A 24,182-nucleotide genomic window follows, 5' to 3' on the forward strand; every position below is an offset into this window, starting at 1 on the left:
TAATTCAATAAGTTTTTCCTCTTTCCAGTTTATCTCCCCCATTACCACTTGAGCACTTCTGCACCAACTATGCAGTGAAATACCCACAACCATCTCATAGTAGTAGTAATAGTATTAGTTAGGCACTTACTGTGTGCAAAGTACTGTTATCAGTGCTGGGAAAGTATAGAGATGGGAATTGGACGTGGACCCCTATTCTTTGAGGGGCTCACCCCTATTCTTTGAGGGGCTCACGATTGTGTGGGGTGGAGGACTGAAGATAAACATATCAGGAGCAACTAAACAATAAAACATTATAACAGCACAAGGGCAAAGGACACATATTGATGGATAAATATGCAGTACACAAAATAAAAAAGTCAGCAGGGAGCTGTGGCTGGAGGAGCAGAATTTCTCCCTGTGATTTTTTATGGTATTTGTTAAGCACTTACTGTGTGTCAAGCTCTGTTCTAAGCACTGGTGTAGATTTAAGTTCATCGGGTTGGACAAAAAACCCAATCTCACACAGACCTCATAATCTAAATGAGGTATTTTTATTTCATCTGTTGAAGAAACTGAAAAACAGAGAGGTTAAGTGACTTGCCCAAGATTACATAGCAGGCAAGTGGTGGAACCAGGATTAGAACCAAAGTCCTCTGACTCCCAGGCCCATGTTCTTCATTCATTCATTCATTCAATAGTATTTATTGAGCGCTTACTATGTGCAGAGTACTGTACTAAGCGCTTGGGATGAACAAGTTGGCAACAGATACAGTCCCTGCCGTTCGACGGGCTTACAGTCTAATCGGGGGAGACGGACAGACAAGAACAATGGCACTAAACAGCGTCAAGGGGAAGAACATCTCGTAAAAACAATGGCAACTAAATAGAATCAAGGCGATGTACAATTCCTTAACAAAATAAATAGGGTAACGAAAATATATACAGTTGAGTGGACGAGTACAGTGCTGTGGGGATGGGAAGGGAGAGGTGGAGGAGCAGAGGGAAAAGGGGAAAATGAGGCTTTAGCTGCGGAGAGGTAAAGGGGGGATGGCAGAGGGAGTAGAGGGGGAAGATGAGCTCAGTCTGGGAACGCCTCTTGGAGGAGGTGATTTTTAAGTAAGGTTTTGAAGAGGGAAAGAGAATCAGTTTGGCGGAGGTGAGGAGGGAGGGCGTTCCAGGACCGCGGGAGGACGTGACCCAGGGGTCGACGGCGGGATAGGCGAGACCGAGGGACGGCGAGGAGGTGGGCGGCAGAGGAGCGGAGCGTGCGGGGTGGGCAGTAGAAAGAGAGAAGGGAGGAGAGGTAGGAAGGGGCAAGGTGATGGAGAGCCTTGAAGCCTAGAGTGAGGAGTTTTTGTTTGGAGCGGAGGTCGATAGGCAACCACTGGAGTTGTTTAAGAAGGGGAGTGACATGCCCAGATCGTTTCTGCAGGAAGATGAGCCGGGCAGCGGAGTGAAGAATAGACTGGAGCGGGGCGAGAGAGGAGGAAGGGAGGTCAGAGAGAAGGCTGACACAGTAGTCTAGCCGGGATATAACGAGAGCCCGTAATAGTAAGGTAGTCGTTTGGGTGGAGAGGAAAGGGCGGATCTTGGCGATATTGTAGAGGTGAAACCGGCAGGTCTTGGCAACGGATAGGATGTGTGGGGTGAACGAGAGGGACGAGTCAAGGATGACACCGAGATTGCGGGCCTGCGGGACGGGAAGGATGGTCGTGCCATCCACGGTGATGGAGAAGTCTGGGAGCGGACCGGGCTTGCGAGGGAAGATGAGGAGCTCAGTCTTGCTCATGTTGAGTTTTAGGTGGCGGGCCGACATCCAGGTGGAGACGTCCCGGAGGCAGGAGGAAATGCGAGCCTGAAGGGAGGGGGAGAGGACAGGGGCGGAGATGTAGATCTGCATGTCATCTGCGTAGAGATGGTAGTCAAAGCCGTGAGAGCGGATGAGTTCACCGAGGGAGTGAGTGTAAATGGAGAACAGAAGAGGGCCAAGAACTGACCCTTGAGGAACTCCAACAGTTAAAGGATGGGAGGGGGAGGAGGCTCCAGCGTAGGAGACCGAGAATGATCGGCCAGAGAGGTAAGAGGAGAACCAGGAGAGGACAGAGTCCGTGAAGCCAAGGTGAGATAAGGTATGGAGGAGGAGGGGATGGTCGACAGTGTCAAAGGCAGCAGAGAGGTCAAGGAGGATCAGAATGGAGTAGGAGCCATTGGATTTGGCAAGAAGGAGGTCATGGGTGACCTTAGAGAGAGCAGTCTCGGTAGAGTGGAGGGGATGGAAGCCAGATTGGAGGGGGTCTAGGAGAGAATGGGAGTTAAGGAATTCTAGGCATCGATTGTAGACGACTCGTTCTAAGATTTTGGAAAGGAAGGGTAGTAGGGAGATAGGACGATAACTGGAGGGGGAAGTGGGGTCAAGAGCGGGTTTTTTTAGGATGGGGGAGACGTGGGCATGTTTGAAGGCAGAGGGGAAGGAGCCCTTGGAGATTGAGTGGTTAAAAATAGAAGTTAAGGAAGGGAGGAGGGCAGGGGCGACGGTTTTAAGAAGGTGAGAGGGAATGGGGTCCGAGGCGCAGGTGGAGGGGGTGGCACTTCCCACTAGGCCACATTCTTTTCAATATGTGCTGCTATACATATTGCCTTACCATATTACTTAAACACTCACTACTCTATATATCCACTCTTCCTTCTTCCTCATACCTGTAAATTATATTATTGTCTACCTCCCCATATAATAACCTTGTGGGAAATGATCATGTTTACTCACTCTTTTGAAATCTCTTTGGGGCTCAGTATTCTGTTTTAAATAGGTCTTAATCTCCATTTTACAGATGAGGTAACAGACACAGAAGTTATATGATTTGTCCCAAGGTTACAGAGCAGACAAAATTGAATACTACTGATTGATCGATTAATCTAGTACACCAGTTTATCCATGCCACCTTCAACAACTTATTCTAGTGTTTCTTAGACCAATATCATCCTTGATATTTCTCTCGAACAGGGCTTGTGTTTTCTTAGGGGGCCTGGAGATTGTCTAGATTCTGAGAAGACTCTAGGTACCTGGGATATTGCCAGTTGACCCGTGACTCTGGACCTTTTACACTTTGGAATGTACTTTAAAGCTGTCTAGTTAGTGGTGGATAAGTCACAGGATCAGCAGCAGACACCCTGGCCCCACTCTCAAATGTCACCAAATATGAGTGGGGGCAAAGAGGAACATTTCATGAATAGAAATTATTCATGATCTATTCCTGATCCTACACAGGCTTAAGCTTCTTGTTCACTTAGAAATCCACATTCATGATTGTGAGAAAAAGAATAAATTGTGGAAAAAGGCTACCCAATTAAAAACTGGAATGCTATTTGCAGTCTAAAGATGTTACTAACATCAACTGAAAACAGCGCCTGATCTCAATGTTTATCAAGCCCTGTAAGCACTTGGGAGAATACAATAGAGTTGATATGAATCCTAAAACATGAAGGACTCATGAGATCTGGAGTTTTCACACCACTGTGGCTTGGAAATCTTCTAGTGGAGGATCCCTTTCTTTTGCTTGCCCCCAAGGCAATGATGCCTCTAGCTCTTCAGGGAACACATGATGGCAGAATAGGAGGCTGAGAAAGTTATGGACCAGGTGAACCCTACTGGAGGAGTGACAAATGAAAAGATTTAGGAGCACACTGTACCATCCAACCGTATCCCTTCAGACAACACTATTATTCCTGATGTTGCTATTGATCTCTTTATCTTAGCCTGTTAGTGCACTTTCTCTTTCTTTATCTCTTTCTCTCCCACACACATGCACATTCTCTTTCATCAATTTCTCTTTCCTCATGTGTTTGTGTTTCCTATTAGTCAATCATATTTATTGAGCCTTTATTGTGCGCAGCACACTGTACTAAGTGCTTGGGAGAGTACAATATAACAAGAGTTGGTAGACATGCACCTTACTCACAAGGGGCTTTCAATCTAAAGGGGGAGAAAGACGTGGCTGAAATGTACTTTCCAAGTGCCTAGTACAGTGCTCTGCACACAATAAGAGCTCAATAAATACAATTGAGTGAATGAATGAATATCAATAATGTCTATTTCTACCTCTGAATTGAAGACATGAGTTTGAACTTTTCCCCAGTATTTTACTCACTGTGCTTCAAGGCATTTAGAATTGATTTGCTGATCATTTACAAATGGCATTTTCTCTCCTCTCACCTAACTAAATTGATATCTGAAACTGAGGGCTGCGGATTATATGATTTGGTTGGTAAGGGTTGACTGTGCCAAATCATTAAAATTAGCATTTATTTCTTCAGTTGGGAGCAAAAAAATTGATGAGTTTTACTCCTTCATATTTATTTCCAAAAAGTGAGTTTCTAAATTATGATGTCGCCTATATCAGTCTGAAATCTAATACATAGTTCACTTTAAATGCTAAAAAGTTTGGAATCATGCAAGCCCTATGCATGGAAAAATTCACAGAGGAAGTTTTTGTGCTTCTGCATTTATCAAATTATCTGAGATAGTTAATCATTAGGCTTTGAGATTACTAACTACTTATAGAATAAATCGGTGTGTCCTTTTTCCTGCAAGATTGAGTTAATCCTCTGTCCTACTTCATTTGTTTTTTACAGTAGAGGAAAAAGGTCTTGCATTTCAGTGTTTATATTACTTTGACATTATTTGAATACAGGTAGTGAGGAAGATTAATTATTTGTCATCTTTTCTTTATGTAACATTTTATTCAGTGATAAATTGAGGCCAAAGGCAGTCATGTATCATCAGTGCTATATAGCTTGTCTTTGAGGTTTGACAATAATACCATTGATTAAATTTTATCTATGAGGGCAGGGTAAAAGATAAGATGAAATCTTTCTATATAATGAAAAACATCATTTCCTAGTGGAAAGACCATGGGCCTGGAAGTCAGAGGACCTGGGTTCTAATCTCAGCTTTACTACCTACCTGCTGTGTGACCTTGGCCAAGTCACTTCTCTGTACCTAGGTTTTCTCATCTGTAAAATGGTAATTAAATGTCTGTTCCCCTTTTCACTTAGACGGGCCCCAGATAGTACAGGGACTGTGTCCAACTTGATTATCTTCTATTTACCCCTGCACTTCGTACAGTGATTGGTACAAAGTACTTAATAAATACCAGAATTAGTATCATGTGCATTTAGTACAGTACTCTGCACACAGTAAGCGCTCAATAAATGCAATTGAATGAATGAACACTTTAGTACCAGTTAAAACTCACTCAAAATTTTGTGCAAAATAAGATCTTCATTGTACCTCTCTCTTTTTTTTAAACCACTCTTTGTTCCTCTTTTCTCATACTAATCCTTAATCCTGGAGTTACTCACCATAAAAAACTAGTAAAAAAATTCTGGTAGCTTCCAGACAGGTTGATTGGGCCCTAATCAGGGGATCCCATACGTGCCCTCAGATTATCTTCACTAAAAATCCTAGGTCTGTTTATTGTTATACTGTACTATCCCAAGCAATTAGTACATTGCCCTGCACACAATAAGCACTCAATAAATATGATTAACTGATTGATTCATATAAAGACTAAGAATGGCATAGGTGTTGCTCCATAGGTCAAGAAGGAGTAGACTTTCTGCCCATCCTTATTTATATGATTCCCAAATCTATGTTTCCAGCCCTGACCTCTCTCCTTCTTTGTAATCACACTTTTCCTCCTGCCTTCAGGATATCTTTACTTGGATGTCCCACTAATATCTCAAATTCAGCATGTCCAAAAGAGAACTCCTCATCTTCCTACCCAAATCCTGTCCTTCCTGTGTCTCCTCATGGCTGTACACAACATCACTATTCTTCTTGTCTCACAAGCCCAGAATCTAGGCATTATCCTTGACTCATCTGTTTCATTCAATCCACATATTACAACTGTTGCCAAATCCTGTCAGTTCTTTCACCACAAAGTCACTAAAAACTGCCCTTTCATCTCCATTCAAACTGTTACTATGCTGATCCAAGAACTATCATATCCCGCCTTGACTACTGCTTCAGCCCCTTACTGATCTCCCTCCTGCCTGTATTGTCTTTTGAAGTATTTGTTAACTGCCTACTATGAGTCAAACACGGTTCTAAGCAATGGGATAGGTACAAGTTACTTAGGTCATACACAGTCCCTGTCCCACATGGGGCTCACAGTTTAAGTAGGAGGGAGAACAGATAGTTAATCCCCATTTTACAGAGGAAACTGAAGCACAGAGAACTTGTGACTTGCCCAAGGTCACTGAGCAAGCAATTGGAAAGTGGGGATTAGAACCCAGGTCCATCTGACTCTCCGGACTATGGTCTCTTCACTGAGCCAAGCTGCTTTCAACTCCAGTTCTTCCTTCACTATTCTGCCTGAATCATTTGAAAAAAACAACAAAATATCCCCCAAAAAACACTGTTCAGCTTGCATTGCCCCCTTTTCAGTTACCTCCAGTGGCTGGCCATCTATTTCCACATCAAACAGCAACTCCTTACCATCAGCTTTAAAGCACTCAGTCAACTCTCCCCCTCCTGCTTTACCTTAATGATTTTCTACAGCTACAACCCAAACCACACACTTTGCTCCTCTAATGCCAACCAACTCAGTGTACCTCAATTTCTACCACTAACCCTTTGACCATTTCCTCCCTCTAGCCTGGAACTCCCTCCCCATTCAAGTACGAAAGACCACTACTCTCCCCACCTTCAAAACTTTATTAAAATTACACCTCCTCCAAGAACACTTCCCAGACTAGCCCTCATGTTTCCTACTCCCTTTCCATTCTGTGTCACCTACGCACATGTACCTACCCATTTGCATCTGTTCCCTTTAGGCACTTGATAATCACCCCACTCAATGCCACAGGACTTACATACAGATTCATAATTTATTTTAATGTGTGTCTTCTCCTCTAGACTGTAAACTGCTTTTGGAAAAGGAACATGTCTGTAGTGGAACTCTATTGTACTACAGAGAAGCAGAGTGGTTGGTGGAAAGAGCATTGGCTTGGGAGTCAAGGGTCATGAGTTTTAATCCAAGCTCAGTCACTTGTCAGCTGTGTGACTTTGGGCAAGTCACTTGACCTCTCTGGGACTCAGTTACCTCATCTGTAAAGTGGGGATTAAGACTGTAATAAGACGTGATAACCTGGTATCTATCCCAGTGCTTAGGATGGTGCTTGGCACAAGGTAAGTGCTTAAAATATAACAATATTATTATTATTACTCTCCCAAATGCTTAGTACAGTGCTTTGTACCTTGTAAACAATCAATAAATACCATCATTTGATTGTTCAATTTTCCAACAACCAATGACAGGTCACATTAATGGACTGATCGGCCACAAGGCTTTGCTGTGGAACACTATGAAAAAGGAACAGGAGAGGTTAACTGCATTAGTTAAGGTGAGATCTGGGGTGGGTACATGTAAATGAACAAATCAATAAAGATCCAGAGCCACAGAAAACATGTGTTTAATATTGTGAGCTTGGGAACATATGCTGAGACTACCCAGGAGAGAATGGAATAAAGAGTCTGACCTGAACTGAGCTGGTGGTTTGAACTTCTATGTTTCCCCTCATGAAAGTGAGAGCACTGACTGTACGCACAATAATAATAATAATGATAGATAGTATTTATTAATAGTTGCTTTGCACCTTGCACTGTGAGATTTGCTAGGTTAGAAGATAATCAGATTGGCATAGTTTCTCCCCTACATGGGACTCACAGGAAGAGAGAAGAGGAACTGTATCCCCATTTTACAGATGTGAAACTATGGTATTGAAAAATAAAGTGATTTGCCCAGGGTCTCTCAGCAAGCAAGTGGTGTAGTCACTTGAAAAGCAGTGTAGTCAGCGTGGCTCAGTGGAAAGAGCACGGGCTTTGGAGTCAGAAGTCATGAGTTCGCTCTGCCACTTGTCAGCTGTGTGACCGTGGGCAAGTCACTTAACTTCTCTGTGCCTCAGTTACCTCATCTGTAAAATGGGGATTAAGACTGTGAGCCCCACGTGGGACATCCTGATTCCCCTGTGTCTACCCCAGCGCTTAGAACAGTGCTCGGCACATAGTAAGCACTTAACAAATACCAACATTATTATTATTATTAGTGGATAGAACGTAGTCTTGAGAGTCAGAAGGAAATGGGTTATAATCCCGGATCTGGCACTCGTCTGCTGTGTGACCTTTGGCAAGACACTTGACTTCTCTGTGCCTCTGAGAAGCAGCATGGCTCAGTGGAAAGAGCACGGGCTTTGGAGTCAGGGCTCATGAGTTCGAATCCCAGCTCTGCCACTTATCAGCTGTGTGACTGTGGGCAAGTCACTTAACTTCTCGGTGCCTCAGTTCCCTCATCTGTAAAATGGGGATTAAGACTGTGAGCCCCACATGGGACAACCTGATTCCCCTGTGTCTACCCCAGCACTTAGAACAGTGCTCGGCACATAGTAAGCGGTTAACAAATACCAACATTATTCAATTACCTCATCTGTAAAACTGGGGATTAAGACTGAGAACCCCATGTGGGAGATGGACTTTGTCCATGATGATTAGTTGTATCTAGCCCAGTGCTTAGAACAGTACTTGACTCATAGTAAGTGCTTAACACACCACCATCAATATTATTATTATTATTATTATAACCAGAATTAGAACTTGGGTCAGGAGAATCTCAGTTCCAAGAGCTATCCACTAGACCATATTGTCTCTTAAGAAGCAGCATGGCTTAGTGGAAAGAACATGGATTTGGGAGTCAGAGGATGTGGGTTCAAATCCCAGCTCTGCCACTTGACTGATGTGTGACCTTGGACAAGCCAATTAACTTCTCTGTGCCTCAGTTACCTCAACTGTAAAATGGAGATTAAGACTGTGAACCCCAGATGGGGCAAAGCGATTACCTTGTATCTACCCCAGTTCTTAGGACAGTGCTTGACACAAAGTAAATGCTTAACACCCACTGTGGGCAGGGATTGCCTCTGTTAATGAATTGTACTTCCCAAGTGCTTAGTACAGTGCTCTGAAAACTGTAAGCACTCAATAAATACGATTGAATGAATGAGCAAATAGCATAATTATATACATGAAAGAGTATATTTATTTTTTATTCAGCTACCATATCCTGAAGTATCTTGCTACTTCCAGTAACATCCTTATTCTTTCCCTACTCCCAAACTTTGCAAATAATTTAAATCAGCTTATCTCTCCTTTACCTAGAGCACCAGTAACTTAAGAGCAGACACAGCTGTTTCATCCTTCCCAGTGATCTCTGGTCTACTTTCAAAATCTAACCCCTCTACCTGTACCTCAGACTCCGTCCCTTCACATCCTATTAAAATACTTATATCCACTTTTCTTTTACCCCTTCCTGTTGTCTTAAACCACTCACTGTAGCCCCAACCTGCTCTTCCTGTCCAAATTTCTCAAATAAGTTGTTTACTACTACTGCCTCACTTCTTCTCCTCCAACTCCCTTCTAGACCCCTCTGAAATCTGGCTTCTATTCCCTCAACTCCCCAAAAGTGCACCTTTTTAAAAAATGCTATTTTAGTACAGGCCTGGCTGTACTAAACACTGGGGTAGATACAAGCTAATCAGATTGGACACAGTCCCTGTCTCATTTGGGGCTCACAGTCTTAATCTCCATTATACAGATGAGATAACTGAGGCAAAAAGAAGTGAAGTGACTTGCCCTAAATCACACAGCAGAAAAATAGCACAGTTGGGATTAGAATCCATGTTCTTCTGATTCCCAGGCCTGTGCTAAGAAATGCTGCTTCTATCTACACCATGCTGCTTCTCTTTCCATCGTCACCAATGACCTCTCCTTGCCAAATCCAATAGACTCTACTCCCCTCATAATTCTCCTTAATTGCTCAGTCATCTTTTACACTGTGAACCACCACCTTCTCCTTGGTTTCACTGTCACTGTTCTCTCCTAGTTCTCCTCTTACTTCCATGGCCTCTCCTTTCCATCTCTGTCATTGACTTTTCTTCTGCCTTCCACACTGTAAATGTGGGGACTACCTCAAGGCTTGGTTCTGGGCCCCCTTAAGTTCCCTAACAATAATAATGATAATAATAATGATGGTATTTAAGTGCTTACTATGTGCCAGACATAGATTTCTAAATGCTGGGGTAGATACAAGCCAATCAGGTTGGATGCAGTCCTTGTCCCACATGTGGGACACACGTGAGAAGCGGTCTGGCTCACTAGAAAGAGCCTGGGTTTGGGAGTCAGAGGTCATGGGATCTAATCCCAGCTCCGCCACTTGTCAGCTGTGTGACCGTGGGCAAATCACTTAACTTCTCTGTGCCTTAGTTACCTCCTCCGTAAAATGGGGATGAAGACTGTGAGCCCTATGTGGGACAACCTGATTACCTTGTATCTATCCCAGTGCTTAGAACAGTGCTTGGCACATAGTAAGCACTTAAAAAATACCAACATTATTATGTGGCTCACAGTCTTCACCCCCATTTTACAGATGAAGTAACTGACGGACAGAGAAGTTAAGTGACTTGTCCAAGGTCACATAGCAGACAAGCAGCAGAAATTAGAACCCAGGTCTTTCTGACTCTCAGGCTGAAGGTAGTCATTCTGACTACCTACACCTACTCCCTACATCCACTACTATCGCTGCACCAATGACTCCCAAATACATACCTCAAGCTCTGAACTCCCTTCTTCTCTGCTGCATCACAAATTCTCCTGTCTTTAGGGTATCCCAATTAGTCAGTTAATCAATCAATGATATTTATTAAGCATTTACTGTGTGCAAAGCAGAGCATAAAGCACTTGGGAGAGTTCAACAGAGTTGGCAGACATGATTCCAGCCCACAATGATCTTACCGTCAACACGGGAAGACAGAGATTAATATAAATAAATTACACATATTTATCACTTCTTGGACATATCACTGTTACTTCAAACTCAACATATTCAAAACTGAACTTCTCATCTTCCTTCCATCCCTCAACTTTCCTGTCTCACAAGTCTCCAAACTTGGCATTATCCTTGACACATTTCTCTTTTTCCCTCTGCATACTCAACCAAGTCACTAAATCTTGTTGATTCTGTCCGACAAAAATTCTCTAGAATTAACTCTTTCCTCTCCATTCAAACTGCTACCACACTCATTTCAGCTTTCATCATATTCCATTTCAATTACAGCATCAGTCTCCTAACTGACTTCCCGGCCTCCAGCCTCTTCTTACTCCAGTCCATACGTCATTCTACTACCCATGTACCTGTTCTGTGCATATCTCACCATATCTCAAAAAAGTCCAATGGTTGCCCATTCACCTGTGCATCAAATAGAAACTCGTCAACATTGGATTCAAAGCACTCAATCCGTTCTCTTTATTTAGTATCACTTCTCTCCCACTACAATCCAGCCCACATAATTCATTCCCTTACTATCAATTTACTCATCGTCCTTCACTCTTGCTCCATCTGAAATCAATCCCCCGCTCATACCGTTCCTCATTCCTGAAACTTCCTTCCCCTACATATGCCCTACATAGCACTTTTCCCATCTTTAAAGTCCTATTAAAATTATATCTCTTTCTAGAAGCCTTTTTAGACTAAACTCTTATCCCTCGCCCTTATCCTCCCTCTTTACTGCCTCTGCCATGCACTTAGTCCCACTCCTCAAAAATTTAGGTACTCCCCATCCCCACCCCAACGTTTATGTATATATTCGTATACTCATTTGCTCCCCTTACCTTTAATTCCTTTTAATATCTCCATCTTCCCCTTTAAGACTGTGTAATCTCACTGAGAGCAACCACACTGGACTTTCCCAGGTGCTTAGTCCAGTGCTCATCACTAAATAAGCACTCAAAATACCAATGACTTATTGATTTCTTTGGCTTATAGTAAGGCAACGTAACCTAGTGGAAAGACCATGGGGCTGTGAGCCCCATTGTGGGACCAGATTATCTTGTACCTACCCCATTAGTTAGTACAGTGCTTGAAACATAGTGAGCTCAACATATATCACAGTTATAATTATCACTCTCCCCAAAGCTTAGTACAGTTCTTTATTCACAGTAAGCAGTCAATACATATTAATACGTTGGCTAATTGATTGTTTCAACGATACTGCACTGCTATTTTTTTTAATGTTGCTGAATTTACCCTGTTATTCTTTCCAGGTGTGTCATCTTTGTACTCTTACTGACCAACTTTAAAGTGTGAGCCTCCCGAAGCTGGATGGAATCAACATCCCAGTAGCTCTCCCCACAGTTCTCTATATTGTTCTGTTTGACTGCCACTACTTCTCAGTTGGTTTGGACCCTAGTGCTGTCCATCTACCCTTAGGTATACTGTCATATCTAGTCTGCTCTGCTTCTGGGCTCTGGTCTTCCCTGAACTTTATAGGGTGCTACTTTCAACTACAAACAGCCCACAGGGAATTTGGTTGCACTCCAATGCTTCAAATGGGAGGAGGGAGTGTCTTTCCTAAGAGGCAGGATAATGGATGATGTAGGGGCTTCATGATGTCAGTCCATTTTTCAAGATCTCACATCTATTCACTGATGGAGTCCTGGCTATCGCCCAGATAAATGTCATTTTATTGTTTCCCTCCCTGCACACTGTCACTGGGGTCCAAGCCTGTACTCTTGGACTCTACTTTATAGTTGGATAGAGACTTCCCCTTTAAATCCAAGATCTAGCTGAAAAATGTATTTCTACAGGTCTGACTTTCAATCCTGTGTCTGAAAGAAAATGAGAAGAAAAAAAAGCAGATTTTTACCAGACAAGTCTTTCCCTTTAATCAAAATATTCTCCTAAATGTTAATCAATCTTCAAGAAATTATATTTAATAACTTGGGGTGCATACTAACAGTTCACCTTTACTCAATAAAATACTTACTGCCACATGGATTTATTGTACTGTCTCTATTGCAGATACAGGAAGGTACTTTAATTTCAGTAAGATTATTTCTTTTATAGATTTACTCTTGAAGGTGGAAATTTGGCTTGCACCAAATCCATGAACATTTTTCACTAAAACAATTGAACAAAAATCATAATTATCAACATCATCATCCTTAACAACAGTACTGAAGAAGCAGAGTGTCCTAGAGGATAGAGCACAAACAGGCCTGGGAGTCAGAAAAATCTGGGTTATAATCCCAGATGTGCCAACTCTCTGCTGTGTATTTGTACAAGTCAATTCACTTTTCTTTGTCTCACTTACCTCTCCTGTATAATGGAGATTAAGACTGTGAGTCTCACATGGTACATGACTGTGTCCAACCTGATTACCTTGTATCTATCTGGTGCTTAGTACAGGCTCATAGTGAGTGCTTCACAAATACCATCCCTTCCACCCCCCCCAAAAAATGCTTGTCATCTGTAGAGCACTATACTAAGAACTTGTCACATAAGAAATATGTGACACAAACACTGCACTTAAGGAAGTTACAGCAAATGAGGTGGAGTGTAGTAGGAGAAAAGAGTGGATAATTAGAGAGAGATACAGATGACTTTGTGTCCTAAAGCTGATGGTCAGAAGTATATGTTTGATGAGGAGGTTTTTGAGGAATAGAGGACTGAGTACAGAATGGTACTTTAGAAAAATGGTCTGGACAGCAGAGTGGTGTTTGGACTGCAGAAGGGAGACACTGAAAGCAGGGAGGAGGTAGACAGGAGGAGGATGTACTAGTCAAGCCAATATAAGAGAAGTTTCTGGACCACCAAGTTGATCCTTTGGTTGGAGAGGAAAAGGCAGTTTCTGAAAAGATTGTTCAGGAAGAATCATCCAATAAATTAATGGTATTTACTGAGCAATTAATATGTAAGGAACAACGCACTAAGCCATTGTGGTAGTACAATACACAGAGTTAGCAGATATGTTCCCTACCCATAATGAGCTACAGTCTAGAGGACTGGTAATAGATTGAATATGAGGGTTGAAAGAGTGGAAGAAGTCACAAATAACGAGGCCTGAGAGATGAGGAGGCAGGTGGCGTTGTCAACTATGATGCGAAATTTAGATGGTGAAGATGACTGAGGGGGGGAAATGAGCTCAGTTTTTTAGAGTAGTTAAAAAGGATAGGGACTAGATAACTTCACTGATAAACCAATCAATAAATTAATGGTATTCAATGAGCACTGATTGTATGTAGAATAGTTTATGCTGAACATTGATGCTTTTCTTGAGAAACAGCACAGCATGGCCTAGTGGAAAGAGCTTGGGCCCGTAGGTCAGAGGATGTGGATTCTAATTCCAGCTCTGTCACCTCCTTGTTGTGCGACCTTGGGCAGATCACAACTTCTGTGATTACCTCATCTGTAAAATGAGTATAAAACAGCTGTTCTCCCTCCCTCTTAGAGTCTGAGCTCAATGTGTGAAAGGGACTCTCCAATCTGTTTATACTGTAGTTACCCCAGCAATTAGTATGATGCTTAGCACGTGGCAAACACTTTAAAAAAATCACAATTACTATTATGTCAATAATAAATAGACTAGGGCATAAATGGTGCTGAAGTGGTTAAGGGAACATCATTGTCACAGTCTGCTAGAGTGTTATATATACTAATAAATGAGCTATCCTGATGTTAAGAGCAAGTGCAGGCTTTATGTAACAGTAATATGTAAGAAAGTAATATGTAAGAAATATGTAATAAGTAACATGTATTGTCCAGGTCCCTCTGTCCTGAGTGAGATCCCAGGTGATGCCAACAGTCATGTGAAGGAGAAGGTTGCCAGGCAGTGGTGAGGTCAGGTCTGTGGCCTGTGGTTTCCTCTGTGAAGTCACAGGACATAATAAATAGGCAGTAACCCATATCCAGGTGTGCAAAAAAGAGCCCAGGCCTGCATGATCCTTTCCTTAGCTGATGAAATACAGTTTCCATCTCTGAACTGAGATGGACTAGGGATCCATTATCCAACACATCAAATTCTGAATCAGACCAGCTTTTATGTTCAGGCACATGAAATGGTGCTGACCTCACTCTCCCCACAACGCTATGCCTTCATATGCATGTCTATTACATGGCTCACACATATTCCTTGCTGATTCTCTGCATCTGCCCTGTCATGGACCCATGAATTTTAATTCTTAATGTGCCATAGGTTTCACAGTCATGGCTAATTAACCAGAGAGATTTTGTATTTCCTCAAAAAAGATTTAAAAAACACCAAAGAATATCCTCTTTCTGAGAAAATGGAAGTCGAATTCTAGCCTATCGCAAACTTCAGCACCTTATGAAAAAAATGCAAAAATGTGGCACGTGCCAAATGACTGGCTCTCCTTTTGGACACTAGGGACCAGAAAATCATGAATCTAGCTGTCATTTTTCAGGAACTCAATATTGGCAGAGGTTTGTCAATCAAAATTTTCTGATGTAAAAATGTACTGGACAATATCTAGCCATATCTATATTTGCCATCTCAAATACTTAAACTGACACCCTACTTTGTAAGGGGGAAAAAATAACAGGGCTTTTTTTTCTTGCTAAAATACATGGAGGCAGGCAGAATTGTCCATCAATTGTATCTGTGAGTGATATTTTCAGACACATTTGATTTTAGAAAAGTCTTTTAAACCCTTTGTTAAAATAGCCAGGAAACTGGGACATTCAGAGTGATTTTTTTGTAACAACAGGAGGGAGCTGTCATCTCTTTCCCCAGTCATTGGAGGGATAAGAAGGTGCAGAACATTTTTTTTTTTTAATCCATCAGCTTTCTTGTGTTCATGGGCTACCTATGTTAAGTAATTTTATTACAACTTAAAACAAATTAGTATTGCAATCTCTAGGCAATCAAATAAACTCTCCCTGTCATCCATCCTTCTGTTTAATAATTTGCCTTGTGTTAAGGAATACTAATTTCCCCTTTAATTTTAGTATTTGTCATACAGTTCTTCCTGTACTATTCACTGGGGTAGATACTGGGTTGGACTCAGTCCCTGCCCTACAGGGAGCTTACAGTATTAATCCCCATTTTTCAGATGAGATAACTGAAGCATGAGAAGTGAAGTGACTTGCCCAAGGTCACACAGCAGACAAGTGGTGGAGCCGGGATTAGAACCCAGGTCCTTCTGATGCTCAGGCCCATGCTCTATCCACTAAGCAACACTTCGCTTTAGTAACCCATTGTCAACATTTCATTTCTGTATTTATCCACAGTCTTTTGGGCCTACAGCTATTCTTGGACTACACAACTTTCTGAGATAATAAATGTTTCTTTTCTTATTTATTTTTTTGAGATTAATTCCTTTACGCTGATCCTGATCCATCATTCATTCCTTCAATAGTATTTATTGAGTGCTTACTATGTGCAGAGCACTGTACTAAGTGCTTGGAATGTACAATTCGGCAACAGTTGTACATCGTCCTAGCTCAAGTTTTGTGGGTCTTCAGTAGTAGTTGCACAATAATCAAAATTAGATTATCTGAAAGATAAAAAAAAAACTACTCCAAAGCAAAAACAGATAATGGTGATTTGACAAAAGTGTAACAAGCTCCCTTTGTTGAGACTAGGTGACAGGTGGTTTGGTGTATTATGGTTCAAAGTCAGATCTACATTTGAGCATCAGACAACTGGAATTCTAGTGCTTTGGCCCTTTAGGAGAGATATCTGTTAAGCTGTAGCCTCAGAAGCAGTGTGGACAAGGTTTGCATCAAGTCAAATGCTTCAGACCAATCATATTTATTGAGTTCTTACTTTGTTCAGAGTACTGTACTAGGCATAGACATGATTCCTGCCCACAGTGAATTTACAGTCTAGAGGAGAAAACATACAAATAAAAAAAAAAAATTGCTAGGTATATAAAGTCCTGTGGGGCCAAGAGAGGGATGAATAAAAGGTACAATCCAGGTGCAAGGGTGATGCAGAAGGGAGTGGGAGAAGAAATGAGGACTAATTTGGGGAAGACATTTCAGAAGACATGTGCTTTCAGTAAGCCTTTGGGTCTGGAGTCATCTAACTAGAGAGTAAGAGTAAGTGCAAGTAAAAGCCCTGATACTCCTCAACCTTTCCCCTGTTACTGACATTAATGACCCCTCTCTTCTTAATAATGTTGGTATTTGTTAAGCACTTACTATGTGCAGAGCACTGTTCTAAGCGCTGGGGGAGACACAGGGGAATCAGGTTGTCCCACGTGGGGCTCACAGTCTTCAACCCATTTTACAGATGAGGTCACGGAGGCACAGAGAAGTGAAGTGACTCACCCACAGTCACACAGCTGACAAGTGGCAGAGCCGAAATTCGAACCCATGACCTCTGACTCCAAAGCCCATGCCAAGCCCATGCTCTTTCCACTGAGCCACGGTTCTTGAAATACTAGCACCTCTTGGTTCTGAAGACTTAGTACTAGTATTAGTTCTCTACCTTCTCTGACTGTTCCTTCTCCTGTTCCTCCTCTGCCTCTCATCCTCTTGTGGTAGGCATCCCCCAAGGCTCAAATCTGGACCTCTTTAATACTGACTGTGTTACATGATAGGAGCTTGCTATGTTTCAAGCGATATATTAAGCAATGAAGCACTGGAATTGAGAGATACAAGATGATTATGTTGGAGACACAGTCCCTGTCCCAAATGAGGATCACATCTAAGTACAAGGGAGTAGGATATAATCCCCATTTAACAGATGAGGAAATTAAGGCATAAAGAAGTTACATGACTTGCCCAGGATCACACAGAGAAGTGGAGTAGCTGGGATCAAAACCCAGGTCCTTTGACTCTCAAGCCCATGCTCTTTCCACTAGATCACACTGCTTTTCACTCTAAATATTCTCTGAAAGAGCTCATTTTCTCACGTCATCTATGTGGATGATTCCCACATCTATCTCTCTAGCCCTGACCTCTCATCTGACCTATAATCCTGGATCTCCTCTCTTCTCCACTTGCATAGCTACTGGAACCTCAAACTCAATATGTTTAAAACAGAACTCATTTTCCCATAAACCCACTCCTCCTCCTAATTTGGCTATCCGATTTGAGAACAGCACTATACTTCTGGTCCCAGAAGCAAACAACCTAGGTATTGTCCTTGATTCCTCTTTTTCTATCAGCTTTCACATTCAATTTACTGCCAAATCATTCCTTTTTCTTTTTTTTCCTTTTTTTTTAACAGATCATATCCTGGATAAAGTGCTTCTCTATGCAAACTGCCACCATCCTGGTTGAAGTTCTCATCATATCACAGGTAACCTATTGCATCAGCTTCCTCACTAGTCTCCCTGTCTCCAGCCTCCTCCCCATCAGTCTACCCTATAAGCATCTGGATGGATAATATTCCTGAAGCTTTGCTTGGTGCATCTCTTTCCCCTGGTCAAAGCCCTCCATTGACTTCCCAAGTCTGTTTACATCAAATGAAAACTCTTTCCAATTGTTTTCAAGACAATTTTCTATATTACACCACCTTACATATCTGTTCTCTTCATCCACTAATGCTCAATTCATTTTTGTTTTGTTTCTCCTAAGAGAACCTACTTGGACCTCACTCTTGACTCTCTCATCTCCTCTGTCTTGCTCACGCAGTTTCCCCAGCTTGTAAATCCCTCCCTAACCAAATCTTCCACGCCTTTCCTCCTAAACCCTTACTTCCAAACTAAAGTTTGATTCAGACAGGTATTTGTTGATATCTTTGTTACTGAAGGGGTAAGGAGTATCTTTTGGCAACAGCCTAAGGGTTGAGAATGAGGACCAGGTATCAGGAAAGCTATGCATAGGTCTAGGGAATTAATAATAATAGTAGTAGTAAGTAATATTAACAATAGTTATTAAGCAACTACTAGGTACAATGCACAGTACTACGCAAAGGATAAATATTTATCCTACAACAGATAAATGAGACCAATTCCCCACCTTCAAAGAGCTCACAGTGTAATGGGAAAGATAGCCTTAGAAGTATTTTGAAATAATCAGAATCAGTAATAGACTAAACTGTATGTAGATTTACTCATATACAAAACTTCCCCCTAAGCAAAATTTCTAATGGTATCTTGCTCCTCTCTCACTCCCTTCATCTCCTCACTCATGCTGCTTCCTGCTCCACCCCAACCCCTGATAATCCAACAGACCTGGCTGTCCCCAAATGCAAAAACCTCCTAAAACTCCACATCCGTCCCCGATGAGGTCTGAACACCTCAAGTCACATCAACACAGCTGTCACTTCTAAACTTTCTCTTCTTCAGGGTCTGTTGGATTATTAGGGATAGGTAAGGAACAGCACGAGTGAGGAGATGGAGAGACTGAGAGAAGAGCAAGGTACAATTAGGAAGTTTACTTAGGGGAAAGACATAGAGGGAGAGTTTGCTTAAAGGGAAAAAGAAGAGAAGGTGATGAGATATAAGGTACATAAGATATAAAGTTGGTTAAGTACTCCGGAGCTGACTGGGAGAAATGCATCAAGCAACTTAATATTACGAAATCTAATTGAAGATATCAAAACTGAAAATACAAAATAAAGAAGCAAAATCACTTTTTCACTTGCCAAACCAGTTTGTCTTCACCAAGTTTATGGCATGAAATGGCCTTTCATCTCAGCATTGGTGTCATGCAGGGTAATAAGATTTTTCAAGTGTTTATAAAAAGTGCTATTAGAGTTGGCAATAGTTCTTTCAATTATTATCTACTTATTGAGCTTGATGTTCAAGGTTTTCTGTATATTGTATAGTTTTCTATATGCCATTTTCCATTTTATCTTTTTGCATTAATAGAAAGGCAGTTAAGCCTTCACTAAACAACTTATTTTCCAGTTGGTTTGCTAACAATTCTCTTAACAATGACTAGCTGAATTGTCCCTCTCTAAAGCAAGAAAAAAAGCTTCATAAAATAGAAAAGAGTCCAGACTCTTTAATGTGAGGCACTTGAGGATTCTTAATGTTCTAAAATAGTAAAAACGTTACCACAAAACAGTGACATGATTTTGAAAAAGACCTAGAAGGCAGTCATTACCATGGCAGTGTGCCCAAGGTCACTCACCTAGAGTTATACTGAAAATTAAAATCTAATAGATGATGATTTGTGGGAAGTGTAGAACCTGCTTGCTTCCTGACATTTCCTATGACTATGGATAAATGATAGATTTGGGGGTAGGTTTTTTTGTTGTTAAGCCTATTTTGCTCACCCTAGTTCACTGTAAGATCAAGAACAAAGGGGGTAACTACTAATGCTGTCTGTCCTTCACATCTATGTTGGGTCAGTATGCCTGATTTGAACACAAAGAAAACATTTTAGAGACAATGCATAAATCAATTGAATGACACACACCAAAGCCTCGGAAAGCAACAAATAAGGAAGAGAATCTAATACATAAGATTCTTTTAAAATCCTGTAAAAACATGAAAGGGAGTCTACCACTCATGTGTTATGTGTTTTGTAAGCGGTCTTCTGGGCATGTTTACTACACAAATATGTATCCTTTCAATCTTTTATGGACTATGAATATTTATATTAAAATATATGCCCAATCATAAACTATAAGCATCTCAGTGTTTTCCTATAAGGAGAATTAATATATTGATGGCCTCCCATAATATATAAGAAAGTCACTCAGAAATCATTAAGTTTAAGTGAGAATTTCCTAGAACATTATAAAGAGTTCAGTAAATAAGTTACTGCTCAATATTTTTCTTCTACATTTATAAAAATATATATTTTGTATTTACCTCAAAAGGATGTTGTTAATACCAACATGAGGAGGGCTGTAGAGAGATTTATACATTTCATTCAAAATATTTTTTCATATTGTCCTTGATGCTTAATATGGTTGATGGGTTTGAGGGAGAAAGGGATTTCATACAGAGGAAAAGGTATGTGAGTGGGCCAGAAATTTGTGAATCAAAACTGAAATATAGCTAATGACCTAAAGTGGGAGGAGTGAGAAGAATGAAGAGTATGAGCTAAGATGTAATAGGAGAAGAGAGCAGAATAGATAAACCTATTTTGGATCCTTCAAGGCAATCGTTCAAAGTTTTTTCTTCCTCCAAAGGGATGGGTAGCCACTGAAAGTTTGGAATGAAGTAAATGATGTGTTCAAATAGTAGTAGTAGTAGTAGTAGCAGCAGCAGCAGGTGCTGCTGCAACAATTCTTAGGCATTGAAGTATCTACTGTGTATCACTTTGCTAAAATTGATTACTGGCCTCCTACAGGCTCTCAACCTAAATAGTAAATTGGGCAGGGACTGATGACAGGAAAATGAGGAGAAAGAAAATATAGTTAATTCAGCTGCCAAAGATGCTTAAATTAGAATTTTAAAAAATCATTAAAGCATTAGTCTAGGTCAAACACCTCCATGATCTGGGCAGAGGCTTTGGTCACTTCAGGATTCTGGGAAAACTGGTCCATCCTTGGCTGTGTTTCCATTGGGATTGAAGTAGAAGCTGTGGCAGGCAATAACAGATGTCTGAGTTCTGCTCATCAGCTGTTTGCCCCTGTTCTCCTCTCTCTTTCTTTCTTTCCTTCCCTTTTCACTACTCCATTTCATTTTTTTTCCCTTTTTTTCCTTTCTCTTTGCTCCCCTCCAGTTTACTAATCTCATGTCTCCTTTTCTTGGCCCACCCTTTTTCTGACCTCTGCTGCTTTTTCTGGCACAAGTCCTGGAGGTTCTGCATTATCCTCCTTAGGGTAGAAAAGTTAGGTAAAATATTGTGGAAAACCTTAGTTTATGGGTGGCTATTTTCACAAATCTGATAAAGTTAGTTATGGTATTTATCAAAAATTTATTTTGTGCCAGACACTGTAAACTCCCTATGGAAAGGGTCATGTCTACTAACTCTATTGTATTATCCCTTCCCAAATGCGTAGTACTGTGTTCACCATCCAGTAAGCACTCAATAAATGTCACTGACTGACTACAAGATAAATAGTTGAGACACAGTCTCTGCCCCTCATGGTGTTCACAATTTAAAGATGACCAAAGACCCAAAACTCTACAAGCTTTAGTTTCTAGGGGGAAAAATTAGTGAGGGAAAACAAAAACATATGTATGTTATATGATGATGATTATTCTTTCATTCCATTTGGGAATTTAAAAATACCATGCAGACATTTTTTGATTTGTGGGATCTGTGTCCCTTAGGCACTTTTGAACACTCTGTTAACTCTTTCTGGTCATCGGCAGCCTTATTGTTTTAGTACCTTTAATTATTAACTAGTCAAACTGTTAGTGGAATGGGAATTATTGTGCTCAAGAAGAGACTGAACCTCATTGGGCAGCCCCATAAAAATGGGGGCTATATCACCCATACTGTCATGGAAATTGGGAAGTAGATTCAATGCAGTTCAAAGGTATGGCCTTTGGGCTAACAGCTATAGCCTCAGCTCTTTGGCAGGTTAACTTATTTGAATGCTTTTGTGCATTTAATGCGGTTTTTCGTCTTTCTGTCCTGGTCTCTATTTTCCACCCATTCTAACTTAAGTGCTTTACTTAGTCATACACAACTTGCCTTGATTCTCTCACAGTTATTGATTCTCACACTAATCATAGGATGTTCTACTACAGAATTTACCAATAAAATGAAATGACTCCATAGTCTTTAAAATAAATGTGAGCTAAGCAGTTGAACATCACAGGACCAAAGGATAAATAGTGATGTGCCTTCCTTGCTTGAACTTGCATTTAACTCCAAATTCCTAATGTCTGAATGGACCTCGGTTTCTTCATTTGAGAAAACACATTCATCATGTGTCTTTGTTTAACATATGCCCAGAAGATGAATGCTATGGCTTAGTGAGTTATAAAACTGTCCTCTTAGTTAACAACTAAATGTCAGCTGAGTCACACAGTCAATTACAAATATTTGGAAGTAGCTAAATTGAGATGGTACTGCCCTCTTTTGAACAAGGTTATGGATATTCATCACTTTCAAGAGACATTGCCATAATTCATGTCTGTACTGCATTGGATCCTGCTTGGCTATTATCGTAGTCTAATTTTGAACTTAGTTAAGAGAAAGTAGTTCAAACTCAACTGAAGATATACCAAAAATGTTTTCAGTGATATTTTTGACTAGGAAGAAGTATATGGAAAAGTCCAAATTAAAAATGAACCCGTGAAATGACACAACATGGAAGTAAAACCGGTAGAAACAGCATCTATCAAAGTGTCACAGGACAATAGGATACTCTGAACCATAGCTCTCATAGGAAAGAATGACAAACTTAACAAGGTGACATTTAACTTTTTAAATTTTTTTTGCCTATCAAAAATTTATAATAAAATTAGACTATGACAAATAATGTTTAGTAATCTGGCTTTGATTGTTCCCCAGATTAACTGGTAAGTAGAACATATCCCATGGGCAAAATATGTCTCAAATACCAAAGCTTTAATACAAACAAAAGCATATGTAACAAGCTATAAAAAATGGAGCACCTAAAATGGAATTACCTAGAAAACGATAATGTAGAACTGAATGATGTCAAAAAAATTATTTATCTAGACTGCACAATATGCAATGCTGCAGTAGAAGACAAGAAAATAAATTAAGCAATCATATCAGCATTTGTTAAGCAATTATGGTAGGTAGAGCTCTAGTCTTTGGGCATCAGAGATTACAAAAAACTTGAAGAGTTCACAATCAAAATGAAACCAAATCAAGCAAGATCACATGTTCTATTCATGTTCATCACATGAATAGAAAAAGCTCTCAAATTCTAGGTGAGATTGTTTGCATGAGTGACTAAGAAACCAGAGTCCCACCAGAAGCAATAAAGTTCTTCTTGCTCAAGGAGGTCCTGCAGTGATCAGCATTAAAGAACATTTTCTAATTTCCTAATCAAATTCTAAGTTAATCAGGTTGGACAGTCCATGTCCCACATGGAGCTCACAGTCATAATCCCCATTTTACAGATGAGGTAACTGAGGCACAGAGAAGTTAAGTGTTTTACACAAGGTCACACAGCAGACAAGCGCTTTGCACAGTGATCTGCACACAGTAAGCTCTCAATAAATACAACTGAATGAAAAAGTGGCAGAGCTGGGATTAGAACCCAGTTCCTTCTGGATGTCTGGCCAATGAACCATCTCCTAGGTCATGCTACTTCAGGGCCACACTGCAGCCCTGTGGAAAGCCAATCCCTGGTTGCTGAACTGAGCAATGGCTGGAGGCTTGATCTGAGCTCAGGGACTGGCCTGATGTAGAGTCTCCAACTCAGCATGGTGTAACCCTCCCACTCTTGTACTCCGCCCACCCCCTCATAGAGCCCAACTCTATGCACTTCTAGCAAATAATAATAACAATAAT

The sequence above is a fragment of the Ornithorhynchus anatinus genome, chromosome 10 (assembly GCF_004115215.2).
Source record: "Ornithorhynchus anatinus isolate Pmale09 chromosome 10, mOrnAna1.pri.v4, whole genome shotgun sequence".
Lineage (NCBI taxonomy): Eukaryota > Metazoa > Chordata > Mammalia > Monotremata > Ornithorhynchidae > Ornithorhynchus > Ornithorhynchus anatinus.